Source organism: Melospiza melodia, chromosome 3 (assembly GCF_035770615.1).
Source record: "Melospiza melodia melodia isolate bMelMel2 chromosome 3, bMelMel2.pri, whole genome shotgun sequence".
Taxonomy (NCBI): domain Eukaryota; kingdom Metazoa; phylum Chordata; class Aves; order Passeriformes; family Passerellidae; genus Melospiza; species Melospiza melodia.
In genome coordinates this window covers 80,142,769-80,162,321 of record NC_086196.1, presented here as the reverse complement: position 1 = coordinate 80,162,321, position 19,553 = coordinate 80,142,769, and positions in this window count along the sequence as shown.

Here is a 19,553-nt window from a genome sequence, read left to right as displayed (position 1 = left end):
GTGGCTCCTGCAATCTGCCATCAAAAAGTCGGCAAGCGAGTGTTGATTTCCAGGGAAAAGCGTCGTTGTTTGTGTTTGGGGGCCTGTGGCTGGGAGTGGCCGGCTGGCTCCTTAGAATCCACGATACGCAGCATGGTTCCCAGACCCAAGGTGGCACCAGTGCCAAGTCGGGCTGGCTTGATAATACCAAGTGGTTCCTGCAATCGGCCATCAAAATGTTCGCAGGCGAGTTTTGTTTTCCAGGGAAAAGCGCCGTTGTTTGTGCCTGGGGCCCTATGGCCTGGAGTGGACGGATGGCTAATTAGAATCCACGATACACAGGATGGTTCCCAGACCCATGGTGGCACCAGTGCCAAGTTGGGCTGGTTTGATAGTACCAAGTGGTTCCTGCAATCTGCCATCCAGAAGCGGGGCAGCTTACTTTTGTTTGCCAGGGAAACGGTCCGAGGTTTGTGTCTGGGGGCCTATGGCTGGGAGTGACCGGCTGGCTCCTGAAAAGCTACGATAGGCAGGATGGTGACCAGACCCATGGTGGCACCAGTGCCAAGTTGGGCTGGCTTGATAATACCAAGTGGTTCCTGCAATCGGCCATCAAAATGTTGGCAGGCGAGTTTTGTTTTCCAGGGAAAAGCGCCGTTGTTTGTGCCTGGGGCCCTATGGCCTGGAGTGGACGGATGGCTAATTAGAACCCACGAGACGCAGGATGGTTCCCAGACCTGAGGTGGCACCAGTGCCAAGTTGGGCTGGTTTGACGGTGCAAAGTGGCTCCTGCAATCTGCCATGCAGAAGCGGGGCAGCTTACTTTTGTTTGCCAGGGAAACGGGCCGAAATATTTGTCTGGGGGCCTCTGGCTGGGGGTGGCTGGCTGGCTCCTGAAAAGCTATGATAGGCAGGATGGTGACCAGACCCATGGTGGCACCAGTGCCAAGTTGGGCTGGTTTGATAGTACCAAGTGGCTCCTGCAATCTGCCATCAAAAACTTGGCAGGCGAGTTTTGTTTTCCAGGGAAAAGCGCCGTTGTTTGTGTTTGGGGGCCTGTGGCAGGGAGTGGCCGGCTGGCTCCTTAGAATCCACGATACGCAGCATGGTTCCCAGACCCAAGGTGGCACCAGTGCCAAGTCGGGCTGGCTTGATAATACCAAGTGGTTCCTGCAATCGGCCATCAAAAAGTTGGCAGGCGAGTTTTGTTTTCCAGGGAAAAGCGCCGTTGTTTGTGCCTGGGGCCCTATGGCCTGGAGTGGACGGATGGCTAATTAGAATCCACGATACAAAGGATGGTTCCCAGACCCATGGTGGCACCAGTGCCAAGTTGGGCTGGTTTGATAGTAACAAGTGGTTCCTGCAATCTGCCATCCAGAAGCGGGGCAGCTTACTTTTGTTTGCCAGGGAAACGGGCCGAGGTTTTTGTCTGGGGGCCTATGGCTGGGAGTGACCGGCTGGCTCGTGAAAAGCTACGATAGGCAGGATGGTGACCAGACCCATGACGGCACCAGTGCCAAGTTGGGCTGGTTTGATAGTACCAAGTGGCTCCTGCAATCTGCCATCACAAACTTGGCGGGCGAGTTTTGTTTTCCAGGGAAAAGCGCCGTTGTTTGTGTTTGGGGGCCTGTGGCTGGGAGTGGCCGGCTGGCTCCTTAGAATCCACGATACTCAGCATGGTTCCCAGATCAGAGGTGGAACCTGTGCCAAGTTGGGCTGGTTTGATAGTACCAAGTGCGTCCGGGAATCTGCCATCCAGAAGCGGGGCAGCTTACTTTTGTTTGCCAGGGAAACGGGCCGTGGGTTTTGTTTGGGGGCCTATGGCTGAGAGTGACCGGCTGGCTCCTGAAAAGTTACGACAGGCAGGATGGTGACCAGACCCATGGTGGCACCAGTGCCAAGTTGGGCTGGTTTGATAGTACCAAGTTGCTCCTGCAATCTGCCATCAAAAAGTTGGCAGGCGAGTTTTGTTTTCCAGGGAAAAGCGCCGTTGTTTGTGTTTGGGGGCCTGTGGCTGGGAGTGGCCGGCTGGCTCCTTAGAATCCACGATACGCAGGATGGTTCCCAGACTTGACGTGGCACCAGTGCCAAGTCGGGCTGGTTTGATAGTACCAAGTGCGTCCTGCAATCTGCCATCCAGAAGCGGGGCAGCTTATTTTGTTTGCCAGGGAAACGGGCAGAGCTTTGTGTCTGGGGGCATATGGCTGAGAGTGGCCGTCTGGCCCCTGAAAATCCACGATAGGCAGGATGGTTCCCAGACCAGAGGTGGCACCAGTGCCAAGTCGGGCTGGTTTGATAGTACCAAGTTGCTCCTGCAATCTGCCATCAAAAAGTTGTCAGGCGAGTTTTGTTTTCCAGGGAAAAGCGCCGTCGTTTGTGTTTGGGTGCCTGTGGCTGGGAGTGGCCGGCTGGCTAATTAGAATCCACGATACGCAGGATGGTTCCCAGACCAGTGGTGGCACCAGTGCCAAGTCGGGCTGGTTTGATAGTACCAAGTGGCTCCTGCAATCAGCCATCCAGAAGCGGGGCAGCTTACTTTTGTTTGCCAGGGAAACGGGCCGAGCTTTGTGTCTGGGGGCCTATGGCTGGGAGTGACCGGCTGGCTCCTGAAAAGCTACGATAGGCAGGATGGTGACCAGACCCATGGTGGCACCAGTGCCAAGTTGGGCTGGTTTGATAGTACCAAGTGGCTCCTGCAATCTGCCATCAAAAAGTTGTCAGGCGAGTTTTGTTTTCCAGGGAAAAGCGCCGTTGTTTGTGTTTGGGGGCCTGTGGCTGGGAGTGGCCGGCTGGCTAATTAGAACCCACGATACGCAGGATGGTTCCCAGACCAGAGGTGGCAACAGTGACAAGTCGGGCCAGTTTGATGGTGCAAAGTGGCTCCTGCAATCTGCCATCCAGAAGCAGGGCTGCTTACTTTTGTTTGCCAGGGAAAGGAGCCGAGGTTTTTGTCTGGGGGCCTATGGCTGGGAGTGACCAGCTGGCTCCTGAAAAGGTACGATAGGCAGGATGGTTACCAGACCCATGGTGGCACCAGTGCCAAGTTCGGCTGATTTGATAGTACCAAGTGGCTCCTGCAATCTGCCATCAAAATGTTGGTAGGCGAGTTTTGTTTTCCAGGGAAAAGCGCAGTTGTTTGTGTTTGGGGGCCTGTGGGTGGGAGTGGCCGGATGGCTAATTAGAATCCACGATACGCAGGATGGTTCCCAGACCTAAAGTGGCACCAGTGACAAGTCGGGCCAGTTTGATGGTGCAAAGTTGCTACTGAAATCTGCCATCCAGAAACGGGGCAGCTTACTTTTGTTTGCCAGGGAAACGGGCCAAGGTTTGTGTCTGGGGGCCTATGGCTGTGAGTGACCCGCTAGGTCCTTAAAAGCTACGAGAGGCATGATGGTGACCAGACCCATGGTGGCACCAGTGCCAAGTTGGGCTGGTTTGATAGTACCAAGTGGCTCCTGCAATCTGCCATCAAAAAGTCGGCAAGCGAGTGTTGATTTCCAGGGAAAAGCGCCGTTGTTTGTGTTTGGGGGCCTGTGGCAGGGAGTGGCCGGCTGGCTCCTTAGAATCCACGATACGCAGCATGGTTCCCAGACCCAAGGTGGCACCAGTGCCAAGTCGGGCTGGCTTGATAATACCAAGTGGTTCCTGCAATCGGCCATCAAAAAGTTGGCAGGCGAGTTTTGTTTTCCAGGGAAAAGCGCCGTTGTTTTTGTTTGGGGGCCTATGGGTGGGAGTGGCCGGCTGGCTCCTTAGAATCCACGAGACGCAGGATGGTTCCCAGACCTGAGGTGGCACCAGTGCCAAGTTGGGCTGGTTTGATAGTACCAAGTGCGTCCTGCAATATGCCATCCAGAAGCGGGGTAGCTTACTTTTGTTTGCCAGGGAAACGGGCCGAGGTTTGTGTCTCGGGGCCTATGGCTGGGAGTGACCGGCTGGCTCCTGAAAAGCTACGATAGGCAGGATGGTGACCAGACCCATGGTGGCACCAGTGCCAAGTTGGGCTGGCTTGATAATACCAAGTGGTTCCTGCAATCGGCCATCAAAAAGTTGGCAGGCGAGTTTTGTTTTCCAGGGAAAAGCGCCGTTGTTTGTGCCTGGGGCCCTATGGCCTGGAGTGGACGGATGCCTAATTAGAACCCACGATACGCAGGATGGTTCCCAGACCTGAGGTGGCACCAGTGCCAAGTTGGGCTGGTTTGACGGTGCAAAGTGGCTCCTGCAATCTGCCATGCAGAAGCGGGGCAGCTTACTTTTGTTTGCCAGGGAAACGGGCCGAAATATTTGTCTGGGGGCCTATGGCTGGGGGTGGCTGGCTGGCTCCTGAAAAGCTACGATAGGCAGGATGGTGACCAGACCCATGGTGGCACCAGTGCCAAGTTGGGCTGGTTTGATAGTACCAAGTGGCTCCTGCAATCTGCCATCAAAAACTTGGCAGGCGAGTTTTGTTTTCCAGGGAAAAGCGCCGTTGTTTGTGTTTGGGGGCCTGTGGCTGGGAGTGGCCGGCTGGCTCCTTAGAATCCACGATACGCAGCATGGTTCCCAGACCCAAGGTGGCACCAGTGCCAAGTCGGGCTGGCTTGATAATACCAAGTGGTTCCTGCAATCGGCCATCAAAATGTTCGCAGGCGAGTTTTGTTTTCCAGGGAAAAGCGCCTTTGTTTGTGCCTGGGGCCCTATGGCCTGGAGAGGACGGATGGCTAATTAGAATCCACGATACACAGGATGGTTCCCAGACCCATGGTGGCACCAGTGCCAAGTTGGGCTGGTTTGATAGTACCAAGTGGTTCCTGCAATCTGCCATCCAGAAGCGGGGCAGCTTACTTTTGTTTGCCAGGGAAACGGTCCGAGGTTTGTGTCTGGGGGCCTATGGCTGGGAGTGACCGGCTGGCTCCTGAAAAGCTACGATAGGCAGGATGGTGACCAGACCCATGGTGGCACCAGTGCCAAGTTGGGCTGGCTAGATAATACCAAGTGGTTCCTGCAATCGGCCATCAAAAAGTTGGCAGGGGTGTTTTGTTTTCCAGGGAAAAGCGCCGTTGTTTGTGCCTGGGGCCCTAAGGCCTGGAGTGGACGGATGGCTAATTAGAATCCACGATACACAGGATGGTTCCCAGACCCATGGTGGCACCAGTGCCAAGTTGGGCTGGTTTGATAGTACCAAGTGGTTCCTGCAATCTGCCATCCAGAAGCGGGGCAGCTTACTTTTGTTTTCCAGGGAAACGGGCGGAGGTTTTTGTCTGGGGGCCTATGGCTGGGAGTGACCGGCTGGCTCCTGAAAAGCTACGATAGGCAGGATGGTGACCAGACCCATGACGGCACCAGTGCCAAGTTGGGCTGGTTTGATAGTACCAAGTGGCTCCTGCAATCTGCCATCAAAAAGTTGGCAGGCGAGTTTTGTTTTCCAGGGAAAAGCGCCGTTGTTTGTGTTTGGGGGCCTGTGGCTGGGAGTGGCCGGCTGGCTCCTTAGAATCCACGATACTCAGCATGGTTCCCAGATCAGAGGTGGCACCAGTGCCAAGTTGGGCTGGTTTGATAGTACCAAGTGCGTCCGGGAATCTGCCATCCAGAAGCGGGGCAGCTTACTTTTGTTTGCCAGGGAAACGGGCCGAGGTATTTGTCTGGGGGCCTATGGCTGGGAGTGACCCGCTGGCTCCTGAAAAGTTACGATAGGCAGGATGGTGACCAGACCCATGGTGGCACCAGTGCCAAGTTGGGCTGGTTTGATAGTACCAAGTGGCTCCTGCAATCTGCCATCAAAAAGTTGGCAGGCGAGTTTTGTTTTCCAGGGAAAAGCGCCGTTGTTTGTGTTTGGGGGCCTGTGGCTGGGAGTGGCCGGCTGGCTCCTTAGAATCCACGATACGCAGGATGGTTCCCAGACTTGACGTGGCACCAGTGCCAAGTCGGGCTGGTTTGATAGTACCAAGTGCGTCCTGCAATCTGCCATCCAGAAGCGGGGCAGCTTACTTTTGTTTTCCAGGGAAACGGGCCGAGGTATTTGTCTGGGGGCCTATGGCTGGGAGTGACCGGCTGGCTCCTGAAAAGCTACGATAGGCAGGATGGTGACCAGACCCATGACGGCACCAGTGCCAAGTTGGGCTGGTTTGATAGTACCAAGTGGCTCCTGCAATCTGCCATCAAAAAGTTGTCAGGCGAGTTTTGTTTTCCAGGGAAAAGCGCCGTCGTTTGTGTTTGGGTGCCTGTGGCTGGGAGTGGCCAGCTGGCTAATTAGAATCCACGATACGCAGGATGGTTCCCAGACCAGTGGTGGCACCAGTGCCAAGTCGGGCTGGTTTGATAGTACCAAGTGGCTCCTGCAATCTGCCATCCAGAAGCGGGGCAGCTTACTTTTGTTTGCCAGGGAAACGGGCCGAGGTTTGTGTCTCGGGGCCTATGGCTGGGAGTGACCGGCTGGCTCCTGAAAAGCTACGATAGGCAGGATGGTGACCAGACCCATGGTGGTACCAGTGCCAAGTTGGGCTGGTTTGATAGTACCAAGTGGCTCCTGCAATCTGCCATCAAAAATTTGGCAGGCGAGTTTGTTATCCAGGGAAAAGCGCCGTTGTTTGTGCCTGGGGCCCTATGGCCTGGAGTGGACGGATGGCTAATTAGAATCCACGATACACAGGATGGTTCCCAGACCCATGGTGGCACCAGTGCCAACTTGGGCTGGTTTGATAGTACCAAGTGGTTCCTGCAATCTGCCATCCAGAAGCGGGGCAGCTTACTTTTGTTTGCCAGGGAAACGGTCCGAGGATTGTGTCTGGGGGCCTAAGCCTGGAAGTGACCGGCTGGCTCGTGAAAAGCTACGATAGGCAGGATGGTGACCAGACCCATGACGGCACCAGTGCCAAGTTGGGCTGGTTTGATAGTACCAAGTGGCTCCTGCAATCTGCCATCAAAAACTTGGCAGGCGAGTTTTGTTTTCCAGGGAAAAGCGCCGTTGTTTGTGTTTGGGGGCCTGTGGCTGGGAGTGGCCGGCTGGCTCCTTAGAATCCACGATACGCAGGATGGTTCCCAGACCAGAGGTGGCACCAGTGCCAAGTTGGGCTGGTTTGATTGTAACAAGTGCGTCCGGGAATCTGCCATCCAGAAGCGGGGCAGCTTACTTTTGTTTGCCAGGGAAACGGGCTGAGGTTTGTGTCTGGGGGCCTATGGCTGGGAGTGGCCGGCTGGCTCATGAAAAGCTACGATAGGCAGGATGGTGACCAGACCCATGGTGGCACCAGTGCCAAGTTGGGCTGGTTTGATAGTACCAAGTGGCTCCTGCAATCTGCCATCAAAAAGTCGGCAAGCGAGTGTTGATTTCCAGGGAAAAGCGTCGTTGTTTGTGTTTGGGGGCCTGTGGCTGGGAGTGGCCGGCTGGCTCCTTAGAATCCACGATACGCAGCATGGTTCCCAGACCCAAGGTGGCACCAGTGCCAAGTCGGGCTGGCTTGATAATACCAAGTGGTTCCTGCAATCGGCCATCAAAATGTTCGCAGGCGAGTTTTGTTTTCCAGGGAAAAGCGCCGTTGTTTGTGCCTGGGGCCCTATGGCCTGGAGTGGACGGATGGCTAATTAGAATCCACGATACACAGGATGGTTCCCAGACCCATGGTGGCACCAGTGCCAAGTTGGGCTGGTTTGATAGTACCAAGTGGTTCCTGCAATCTGCCATCCAGAAGCGGGGCAGCTTACTTTTGTTTGCCAGGGAAACGGTCCGAGGTTTGTGTCTGGGGGCCTATGGCTGGGAGTGACCGGCTGGCTCCTGAAAAGCTACGATAGGCAGGATGGTGACCAGACCCATGGTGGCACCAGTGCCAAGTTGGGCTGGCTTGATAATACCAAGTGGTTCCTGCAATCGGCCATCAAAATGTTGGCAGGCGAGTTTTGTTTTCCAGGGAAAAGCGCCGTTGTTTGTGCCTGGGGCCCTATGGCCTGGAGTGGACGGATGGCTAATTAGAACCCACGAGACGCAGGATGGTTCCCAGACCTGAGGTGGCACCAGTGCCAAGTTGGGCTGGTTTGACGGTGCAAAGTGGCTCCTGCAATGTGCCATGCAGAAGCGGGGCAGCTTACTTTTGTTTGCCAGGGAAACGGGCCGAAATATTTGTCTGGGGGCCTCTGGCTGGGGGTGGCTGGCTGGCTCCTGAAAAGCTATGATAGGCAGGATGGTGACCAGACCCATGGTGGCACCAGTGCCAAGTTGGGCTGGTTTGATAGTACCAAGTGGCTCCTGCAATCTGCCATCAAAAACTTGGCAGGCGAGTTTTGTTTTCCAGGGAAAAGCGCCGTTGTTTGTGTTTGGGGGCCTGTGGCAGGGAGTGGCCGGCTGGCTCCTTAGAATCCACGATACGCAGCATGGTTCCCAGACCCAAGGTGGCACCAGTGCCAAGTCGGGCTGGCTTGATAATACCAAGTGGTTCCTGCAATCGGCCATCAAAAAGTTGGCAGGCGAGTTTTGTTTTCCAGGGAAAAGCGCCGTTGTTTGTGCCTGGGGCCCTATGGCCTGGAGTGGACGGATGGCTAATTAGAATCCACGATACAAAGGATGGTTCCCAGACCCATGGTGGCACCAGTGCCAAGTTGGGCTGGTTTGATAGTAACAAGTGGTTCCTGCAATCTGCCATCCAGAAGCGGGGCAGCTTACTTTTGTTTGCCAGGGAAACGGGCCGAGGTTTTTGTCTGGGGGCCTATGGCTGGGAGTGACCGGCTGGCTCGTGAAAAGCTACGATAGGCAGGATGGTGACCAGACCCATGACGGCACCAGTGCCAAGTTGGGCTGGTTTGATAGTACCAAGTGGCTCCTGCAATCTGCCATCACAAACTTGGCGGGCGAGTTTTGTTTTCCAGGGAAAAGCGCCGTTGTTTGTGTTTGGGGGCCTGTGGCTGGGAGTGGCCGGCTGGCTCCTTAGAATCCACGATACTCAGCATGGTTCCCAGATCAGAGGTGGAACCTGTGCCAAGTTGGGCTGGTTTGATAGTACCAAGTGCGTCCGGGAATCTGCCATCCAGAAGCGGGGCAGCTTACTTTTGTTTGCCAGGGAAACGGGCCGTGGGTTTTGTTTGGGGGCCTATGGCTGAGAGTGACCGGCTGGCTCCTGAAAAGTTACGACAGGCAGGATGGTGACCAGACCCATGGTGGCACCAGTGCCAAGTTGGGCTGGTTTGATAGTACCAAGTTGCTCCTGCAATCTGCCATCAAAAAGTTGGCAGGCGAGTTTTGTTTTCCAGGGAAAAGCGCCGTTGTTTGTGTTTGGGGGCCTGTGGCTGGGAGTGGCCGGCTGGCTCCTTAGAATCCACGATACGCAGGATGGTTCCCAGACTTGACGTGGCACCAGTGCCAAGTCGGGCTGGTTTGATAGTACCAAGTGCGTCCTGCAATCTGCCATCCAGAAGCGGGGCAGCTTATTTTGTTTGCCAGGGAAACGGGCAGAGCTTTGTGTCTGGGGGCATATGGCTGAGAGTGGCCGTCTGGCCCCTGAAAATCCACGATAGGCAGGATGGTTCCCAGACCAGAGGTGGCACCAGTGCCAAGTCGGGCTGGTTTGATAGTACCAAGTTGCTCCTGCAATCTGCCATCAAAAAGTTGTCAGGCGAGTTTTGTTTTCCAGGGAAAAGCGCCGTCGTTTGTGTTTGGGTGCCTGTGGCTGGGAGTGGCCGGCTGGCTAATTAGAATCCACGATACGCAGGATGGTTCCCAGACCAGTGGTGGCACCAGTGCCAAGTCGGGCTGGTTTGATAGTACCAAGTGGCTCCTGCAATCAGCCATCCAGAAGCGGGGCAGCTTACTTTTGTTTGCCAGGGAAACGGGCCGAGCTTTGTGTCTGGGGGCCTATGGCTGGGAGTGACCGGCTGGCTCCTGAAAAGCTACGATAGGCAGGATGGTGACCAGACCCATGGTGGCACCAGTGCCAAGTTGGGCTGGTTTGATAGTACCAAGTGGCTCCTGCAATCTGCCATCAAAAAGTTGTCAGGCGAGTTTTGTTTTCCAGGGAAAAGCGCCGTTGTTTGTGTTTGGGGGCCTGTGGCTGGGAGTGGCCGGCTGGCTAATTAGAACCCACGATACGCAGGATGGTTCCCAGACCAGAGGTGGCAACAGTGACAAGTCGGGCCAGTTTGATGGTGCAAAGTGGCTCCTGCAATCTGCCATCCAGAAGCAGGGCTGCTTACTTTTGTTTGCCAGGGAAAGGAGCCGAGGTTTTTGTCTGGGGGCCTATGGCTGGGAGTGACCAGCTGGCTCCTGAAAAGGTACGATAGGCAGGATGGTTACCAGACCCATGGTGGCACCAGTGCCAAGTTCGGCTGATTTGATAGTACCAAGTGGCTCCTGCAATCTGCCATCAAAATGTTGGTAGGCGAGTTTTGTTTTCCAGGGAAAAGCGCCGTTGTTTGTGTTTGGGGGCCTGTGGGTGGGAGTGGCCGGATGGCTAATTAGAATCCACGATACGCAGGATGGTTCCCAGACCTAAAGTGGCACCAGTGACAAGTCGGGCCAGTTTGATGGTGCAAAGTTGCTACTGAAATCTGCCATCCAGAAACGGGGCAGCTTACTTTTGTTTGCCAGGGAAACGGGCCAAGGTTTGTGTCTGGGGGCCTATGGCTGTGAGTGACCCGCTAGGTCCTTAAAAGCTACGAGAGGCATGATGGTGACCAGACCCATGGTGGCACCAGTGCCAAGTTGGGCTGGTTTGATAGTACCAAGTGGCTCCTGCAATCTGCCATCAAAAAGTCGGCAAGCGAGTGTTGATTTCCAGGGAAAAGCGCCGTTGTTTGTGTTTGGGGGCCTGTGGCAGGGAGTGGCCGGCTGGCTCCTTAGAATCCACGATACGCAACATGGTTCCCAGACCCAAGGTGGCACCAGTGCCAAGTCGGGCTGGCTTGATAATACCAAGTGGTTCCTGCAATCGGCCATCAAAAAGTTGGCAGGCGAGTTTTGTTTTCCAGGGAAAAGCGCCGTTGTTTTTGTTTGGGGGCCTATGGGTGGGAGTGGCCGGCTGGCTCCTTAGAATCCACGAGACGCAGGATGGTTCCCAGACCTGAGGTGGCACCAGTGCCAAGTTGGGCTGGTTTGATAGTACCAAGTGCGTCCTGCAATATGCCATCCAGAAGCGGGGTAGCTTACTTTTGTTTGCCAGGGAAACGGGCCGAGGTTTGTGTCTCGGGGCCTATGGCTGGGAGTGACCGGCTGGCTCCTGAAAAGCTACGATAGGCAGGATGGTGACCAGACCCATGGTGGCACCAGTGCCAAGTTGGGCTGGTTTGATAGTACCAAGTGGCTCCTGCAATCTGCCATCAAAAAGTTGGCAGGTGAGTTTTGTTTTCCAGGGAAAAGCGCCGTTGTTTGTGTTTGGGGGCCTGTGGTTGGGAGTGGCCAGCTGGCTCCTTAGAATCCATGATACGCAGGATGGTTCCCAGACCAGAGGTCGCAGCAGTGCCAAGTCGGGCTGGTTTGATGGTGCAAAGTGGCTCCTGCAATCTGCCATCCAGAAGCGGGGTAGCTTACTTTTGTTTGCCAGGGAAACGGGCCGAGGTTTGTGACTGGGGGCCTATGGCTGGGAGTGACCGGCTGGCGCCTGAAAAGCTACGATAGGCAGGATGGTGACCAGACCCATGGTGGCACCAGTGCCAAGTTGGGCTGGTTTGATAGTACCAAGTGGCTCCTGCAATCTGCCATCAAAAACTTGGCAGGCCAGTTTTGTTTTCCAGGGAAAAGCGCCGTTGTTTCTGTTTGGGGGCCTGTGGCTGGGAGTGGCCGGCTGCCTCCTTTGAACCCAGGATACGCAGGATGGTTCCCAGAGCCAAGGTTACGCCAGTGCCAAGTTCGGCTGGTTTGATAGTACCAAGTGGATCCTGCAACCTGCCATCCAGAAGCGGGACAGCTTAATTTTGTTTCCCAGGGAAACGGGCCGAGGTATTTGTCTGGGGGCCTATGGCTGGGCGTGACTGGCTGGCTACTGAAAAGCTACGATAGGCAGGATGGTTACCAGGCTCATGGTGGCCCCACTGCCAAGTCGGGCTGGTTTGATAATACTAAATAACTCCTGAAATCTGCCATCCAGACGCGGGGCAGCGGATTTCTGTTTGCTGGAGAAAAGTTCCGTGGTTTTTTTTTGGGGGTATATGGCTGGACGTGGCCGGCTGGCTCCTTAAAAATCCACGATACGCAGGATTGTTCCCTGACCCAAGGTGGCATGAGTGCCAAGTCGGGCTGTTTTCGTAGTACCAAGTGCGTCCTGCAATTTGCCATCCAGAAGAGGGGCAGTTGAGTTTTGTTTGCCAGAGAAAAGGACCGTGGTATATGTTTGGGGGCATATGGCTGAGAGTGGCCGGCTGGCCCCTGAAAATCCACGATAGGCAGGATGGTTCCCAGAACCAAGGTGGCACAAGTGCCATGTTGGCCTGGTTTGATAGTACCATGTGGCTCCTGCAATCTGCCATCCAGAAGCGTGGCTGCTTACTTTTGCTTGCCAGGGAAACGGGCCGAGATATTTGTCTGGGGGCCTATGGCTGGGAGTGACCGGCTGGCTCCTGAAAAGCTACGATAGGCAGGATGGTGACCAGACCCATGGTGGCACCAGTGCCAAGTTGGGCTGGTTTGATAGTACCAAGTGGCTCCTGCAATTTGCCATCAAAAACTTGGCAGGCCAGTTTTGTTTTCCAGGGAAAAGCGCCGTTGTTTCTGTTTGGGGGCCTGTGGCTGGGAGTGGCCGGCTGCCTCCTTTGAACCCAGGATACGCAGGATGGTTCCCAGAGCCAAGGTTACGCCAGTGCCAAGTTCGGCTGGTTTGATAGTACCAAGTGGATCCTGCAAACTGCCATCCAGAAGCGGGACAGCTTAATTTTGTTTCCCAGGGAAACGGGCCGAGGTATTTGTCTGGGGGCCTATGGCTGGGCGTGACTGGCTGGCTACTGAAAAGCTACGATAGGCAGGATGGTTACCAGGCTCATGGTGGCCCCACTGCCAAGTCGGGCTGGTTTGATAATACTAAATAACTCCTGAAATCTGCCATCCAGACGCGGGGCAGCGGATTTCTGTTTGCTGGAGAAAACTTCCGTGGTTTTTTTTGGGGGTATATGGCTGGACGTGGCCGGCTGGCTCCATAAAAATCTCGATACGCAGGATTGTCCCCTGACCCAAGGTGGCATGAGTGCCAAGTCGGGCTGTTTTCGTAGTACCAAGTGCGTCCTGCAATTTGCCATCCAGAAGAGGGGCAGTTGAGTTTTGTTTGCCAGAGAAAAGGACCGTGGTATATGTTTGGGGGCATATGGCTGAGAGTGGCCGGCTGGCCCCTGAAAATCCACGATAGGCAGGATGGTTCCCAGAACCAAGGTGGCACCAGTGCCATGTTGGCCTGGTTTGATAGTACCATGTGGCTCCTGCAATCTGCCATCCAGAAGCGGGGCTGCTTACTTTTGCTTGCCAGGGAAACGGGCCGAGATATTTGTCTGGGGGCCTATGGCTGGGAGTGACCGGCTGGCTCCTGAAAAGCTACGATAGGCAGGATGGTGACCAGACCCATGGTGGCACCAGTGCCAAGTTGGGCTGGTTTGATAGTACCAAGTGGCTCCTGCAATCTGCCATCCAAAAGTTGTCAGGCGAGTTTTGTTTTCCAGGGAAAAGCGCCGTTGTTCTTGTTTAGAGGCCTGTGGCTGGGAGTGGCCGGCTGCCTCCTTTGAACCCAGGATACGCAGGATGGTTCCCAGACCAGAGGTGGCACCAGTGCCAAGTTGGGCTGGTTTGATAGTACCAAGTGGCTCCTGCAATCTGCCATCCAGAAGCGGGACAGCTTACTTTTGTTTCCCAGGGAAACGGGCCGAGGTATTTGTCTGGGGGCCTATGGCTGGGAGTGACCGGCTGGCTACTGAAAAGCTACGATAGGCAGGATGGTTACCAGACTCATGGTGGCACCAGTGCCAAGTCGGGCTAGTTTGATAATACTAAATAGCTCCTGAAATCTGCCATTCAGACGCGGGGCAGCGGATTTTTGTTTGCTGGAGAAAAGTTCCGTGGTTTTTTTTTGGGGGTATATGGCTGGACGTGGCCGGCTGGCTCCATAAAAAGATCGATACGCAGGATTGTTCCCTGACCCAAGGTGGCATCAGTGCCAAGTCGGGCTGTTTTCGTAGTACCAAGTGCGTCCTGCAATTTGCCATCCAGAAGAGGGGCAGTTGAGTTTTGTTTGTCAGAGAAAAGGGCCGTGGTATGTGTTTGGATCCATATGGCTGAGATTGGCCGGCTGGCCCCTGAAAATCCACGATAGGCAGGATGATTCCCAGAGCCAAGGTGGCACCAGTGCCATGTTTGCCTGGTCTGATAGTACCATGTGCCTCCTGCAATCTGCCATCAAAATGTTGGCAGGCGAGTTTTGTTTTCCAGGGAAAAGCGCCGTATTTTGTGTTTGGGCGCCTGTGGCTCAGAGTGGCCGGGTGGCTGCTTAGAATCCACGATACGCAGGATGGTTCCCAGACCCAAGGTGGCACCAGTGCCAAGTCGGGCTGGTTTGACACTACCAAGTGGCTCCTGCAATCTGCCATCCAGAATCGGGGCAGCTTAATTTTGTTTGCCAGGGAAACGGTCCGAGGTTTGTGTCTGGGGGCCTATGGCTGGGAGTGACCGGCTGGCTCCTGAAATGCTACAATAGGCAGGATGGTTCCCAGACCCATAGTGGCACCAGTACCAAGTTGGGATGATTTGATAGTACCAAGTGGCTCCTGCAATCTGCCATCAAAAAGCTGGCAGGCGAGTTTTGTTTTCCAGGGAAAAGCGCCGTTGTTTGTGTTTGGGGGCCTGTGGCTGGGAGTGGCCGGCTGGCTCCTTAGAATCCACGATATGCAGGATTGTTCCCAGACCCAAGGTGGCACCAGTGCCAAGTCGGGCTGGTTTGATGGTGCAAAGTGGCTCCTGCAATCTGCCATCCAGACGCGGGGCAGCGGATTTTTGTTTCCATGAGAAATGGTCCGTGGTTTGTTTTTGGGGGTATATGGCTCAGCGTGGCCGGCTGGCTCCTTAAAAAGCTCGATATGCAGGATGGTTCCCTGACACAAGGTGGCACCAGTGCCACGTCGGGCGGTTTTCGTAGTACAAAGTGCGTCCTAAAATTTGCCATCCAGAAGAGGGGCAGTTGAGTTTTGTTTGCCTGTGAAACGGGCCGTTGTTTTTGATTGGGGTCTGTGGCCGAGAGTGTTCGGCTGGCTCCTGACAACCCACAATACGCAGGATGGTTCCCAGACCCAAGGTGGCACCAGTGCCAAGTCGGGCTGGTTTGATAGTACCAAGTGGCTCCTGCAATCTGCCATCCAGAAGCGGTGCAGTTGAGTTTTGTTTGCCAGAGAAAAGGGCCGTGGGTTGTGTTTGGGGGCATATGGCTTGGAGTGGCCGGCTGTCTCATTAAAAAGATCGATACGCAGGATGGTTCCGAGACCCAAGGTCGCACCAGTGCCAAGTCGGGCTGTTTTTATAGTACCAAGTGCGTCCTGCAATTTGCCATCCAGAAGAGGGGCAGTGGAGTTTTGTTTGCCAGAGAATAGCGCCGTTGTTTGTGTTTGGGGGCTTGTGGCTGGGAGTGGCCGACTGGCGCCTTAGAATCTGTGTTACGCAGCATGGTTCCCAGACCAGAGGTGGCACCAGTTCCAAGTCGGGCTGGTTTGATAGTACCAAGGGGCTCCTGCAATCTGCCATCCAGAAGCGGGGCAGCTTACTTTTGTTTGCCAGGGAAACGGGCCGAGGTTTGTGACTGGGGACCTATGGCTGGGAGTGACCGGCTGGCTCCTGAAAAGCTACGATAGGCAGGATGGTGACCAGACCCATGGTGGCACCAGTGCCAAGTTGGGCTGGTTTGATAGTACCAAGTGGCTCCTGCAATCTGCCATCAAAAAGTTGGCAGGCGAGTTTTGTTTTCCAGGGAAAAGCGCCGTTGTTTGTGTTTGAGGGCCTGTGGCTGGGAGTGGCCGGCTGGCTCCTTAGAATCCACGATACGCAGGATGGTTCCCAGACCAGAGGTGGCACCTTTGCCAAGTTGGGCTGGTTTGATAGTACCAAGTGCGTCCTGCAATCTGCCATCCAGAAGCGGGGCAGCTTACTTTTGTTTGCCAGGGAAACGGGCCGAGGTTTGTGTCTCGGGGCCTATGGCTGGGAGTGACCTGCTAGGTCCTGAAAAGCTGCGATAGGCAGGATGGTGACCAGACCCATGGTGGCACCAGTGCCAAGTTGGGCTGGTTTGATAGTACCAAGTGGCTCCTGCAATCTGCCATCCAGAAGCGGGGTAGCTTACTTTTGTTTGCCAGGGAAACGGGCAGAGCTTTGTGTCTGGGGGCATATGGCTGAGAGTGGCCGTCTGGCCCCTGAAAATCCACGATAGGCAGGATGGTTCCCAGACCAGAGGTGGCACCAGTGCCAAGTCGGGCTGGTTTGATAGTACTAAATAGCACCTGCAATCTGCCATCAAAAAGTTGGCAGGCCAGTTTTGTTTTCCAAGGAAAAGCACCGTTGTTTGTGTTTGGGGGACTGTGGCTGGGAGTGGCCGGCTGGCTCCTTAGAACACACGATACGCAGGATGGTTCCCAGACCCAAGGTGGCACCAGTGCCACGTCGGGCTGGTTTGATGGTGAAAAGTGGCTCCTGCAATCTGCCATCCTGAAGCGGGGTAGCTTACTTTTGTGTGCCAGGGAAACGGGCCGAGGTTTATGACTGGGGGCCTAGGGCTAGGAGTGACAGGCTGGCTCCTGAAAAGCTACAATAGGCAGGATGGTTCCCAGACCCAAGGTGGCACCAGTGCCAAGTTGGGCTGGTTTGATGGTACCAAGTGGCTCCTGCAATCTGCCATCAAAAAGTTGGCAGGCCAGTTTTGTTTTCCAGGGAAAAGCGCCGTTGTTTGTGTTTGGGGGACTGTGGCTGGGATGGCCGGCTGGCTCCTTAGAACACAAGATACGCAGGATGGTTCCCAGACCAGAGGTGGCACCAGTGCCAAGTTGGGCTGGTTTGATAGTCCCAAGTGTCTCCTGCAATCTGCCATCCAGAAGCGGGGCAGCTTACTTTTGTTTGCCAGAGAAATAGGCCTAGGTTTTTGTTTGGGGGCCTGTGGCTAGGAGTGGCCGGCTGGCTCCTAAGAATCCACGATACGCAGGATGTTTACCAGACCCATGGTGGCACCAGTGCCAAGTTGGGCTGGTTTGATAGTACCATTGGCTCCTGCAAACTCCATCAAAAAGTTGGCAGGCGTTTTTGTTTTCCAGGGAACAGCGCCGTTGATTTTGTTTGGGGGCCTGTGGCTGGGAGTGGCCGGCTGGCTCCTTAGAGACCACGATACGCAGGATGGTTCCCAGACCCAAGGTGGCACCAGTGCCAAGTCGGGCTGGTTTGATAGTACCAAGTGGCTCCTGCAATCTGCCATCCAGAAGTGAGGAAGCTAAGTTTTGTTTGCCAGAAAAAAGGGCCGTTGTTTTTGTTGGGGACCTGTGGCTGGGAGTAGCCGGCTGGCTCCTTAGAATCCACGATACGCAGGATGGTTCCCAGACCCAAGGTGGCCCCAGTGCCAAGTTGGGCTGGTTTGATAGTACCAAGTGCGTCCTGCAATCTGCCATCCACAAGCGGCGCCGCTTAGTTTTGTTTGCCACGGAAACGGGCCGAGGTTTGTGTCTGGGGGCCTATGGCTGGGAGTGACCGGCTAGGTCCTGAAAATCTACGATAGGCAGGATGGTGACCAGACCCATGGTGGCACCAGTGCCAAGTTGGGCTGGTTTGATAGTACCAAGTGGCTCCGGCAATCTGCCCTCAAAATTTGGCAGGCGAGTTTTGTTTTCCAGGGAAAAGCGCCGTTGTTTGTGTTTGAGGGCCTGTGGCTGGGAGTGGCCGGCTGGCTCCTTAGAATCCACGATACGCAGGATGGTTCCCAGACCCAAGTTGGCACCAGTGCCAAGTCGGGCTGGTTTGATAGTACCAAGTGGTTCCTGCAATCTGCCATCCAGAAGCGGGGTAGCTTACTTTTGTTTGCCAGGGAAACGGGCCGAGCTTTGTTTTTGGGGGCCTGTGGCTGGCAGTGGCCAGCTGGCTCCTGAAAATCCATGATACGCAGCATGGTTCCCAGACCCAAGATGGCACCAGTGCCAAGTGGGGCTGGTTTGACAGTGTCAAGTGCCTCATGCAATCTCCCATCCAGAAACGGGGCAGCTGAGTTCTTTTGCCTGTGAACCGGCCGTTGTTTTTGATTGGGGTCTGTGGCCGAGAATGGTCGACTGGCTACTGACAATCCACAATACGCAGGATGGTTCCCAGACTCAAGGTGGCACCAGGGCCAAGTCGGGCTCGTTTGATAGTACCAAGTGGCTCCTGCAATCTGCCATCCTGACGCGGGGCAGCGGATCTTTGTTTGCCAGAGTAAAGTTCCGTGGTTTGTTTTTGGGGGCATATGGCTGGGAGTGGCCGGCTGGCTCCTTAAGAAGCTCGATACGCAGGATGGTTCCCAGATCCATGGTGGCACCATTGCCTAGTTTGGCTGTTTTTGTAGTACCAAGTGCGTCCTGCAATTTTCCATCCAGAAGAAGGGCAGTTGAGTTTTGTTTTCCAGGGAAAAGCGCCGTTGTTTTTGTTTGCAGGCCTGTGGCTGGGAGTGGCCGGCTGGCTCCTTTCAACACACGATACGCCGGATGGTTCCCAACCCAAGGTGGCACCAGTGCCAAGTTGGGCTGGTTTGATAGTACCAAGTGGCTCCTGCAATCTGCCATCCAGAAGCGGGGCAGCTTACTTTTGTTTGCCAGGGAAACGGGCCGAGGTTTGTGACTGGGGGCCTATGGCTGGGAGTGACCGGCTGGCTCCTGAAAAGCTACGATAATCAGGATGGTGACCAGACCCATGGTGGCACCAGTGCCAAGTTGGGCTGATTTGATAGTACCAAGTGGCTCCTGCGATCTGCCATCAAAAAGTTGGCAGGCGAGTTTTGTTTTCCAGGGAAAAGCGCTGTTGTTTGTATTTGGGGGCCTGTGGCTGGGAGTGACCGGCTGGCTCCTTAGAATCCACGATACGCAGGATGGTTCCCAGACCCAAGGTGGCACCAGTGCCAAGTTGGGCTGGTTTGATTATACCAAGTGGTTCCTGCAATCTGCCATCCAGAAGCGGGGCAGCTTACTTTTGTTTGCCAGGGAAACGGGCCGAGCTTTGTGTCTGGGGGCCTATGGCTGGGAGTGACCTGCTAGGTCCTGAAAAGCTACGATAGGCAGGATGGTGACCAGACCCATGGTGGCACCAGTGCCAAGTTGGGCTGGTTTGATAGTACCAAGTGGCTCCTGCAATCTGCCATCAAAAAGTTGGCAGGCAAGTTTTGTTTTCCAGGAAAAAGCGCCGTTGTTTGTGTTTGGGGGCCTGTGGCTGGGAGTGGCCGGCTGGCTCCTTAGAATCCACGATACGCAGCATTGTTCCCAGACCAGAGGTGGCACCAGTGCCAAGTCGGGCTAGTTTGATGGTGCAAAGTGGCTCCTGCAATCTGCCATCCAGTAGCGGGGTAGCTTACTTTTTTTTGCCAGGGAAACGGGCCGAGGTTTTTGTCTGGAGGCCTATGGCTGGGAGTGACCGGCTAGGTCCTGAAAAGCTACGATAGGCA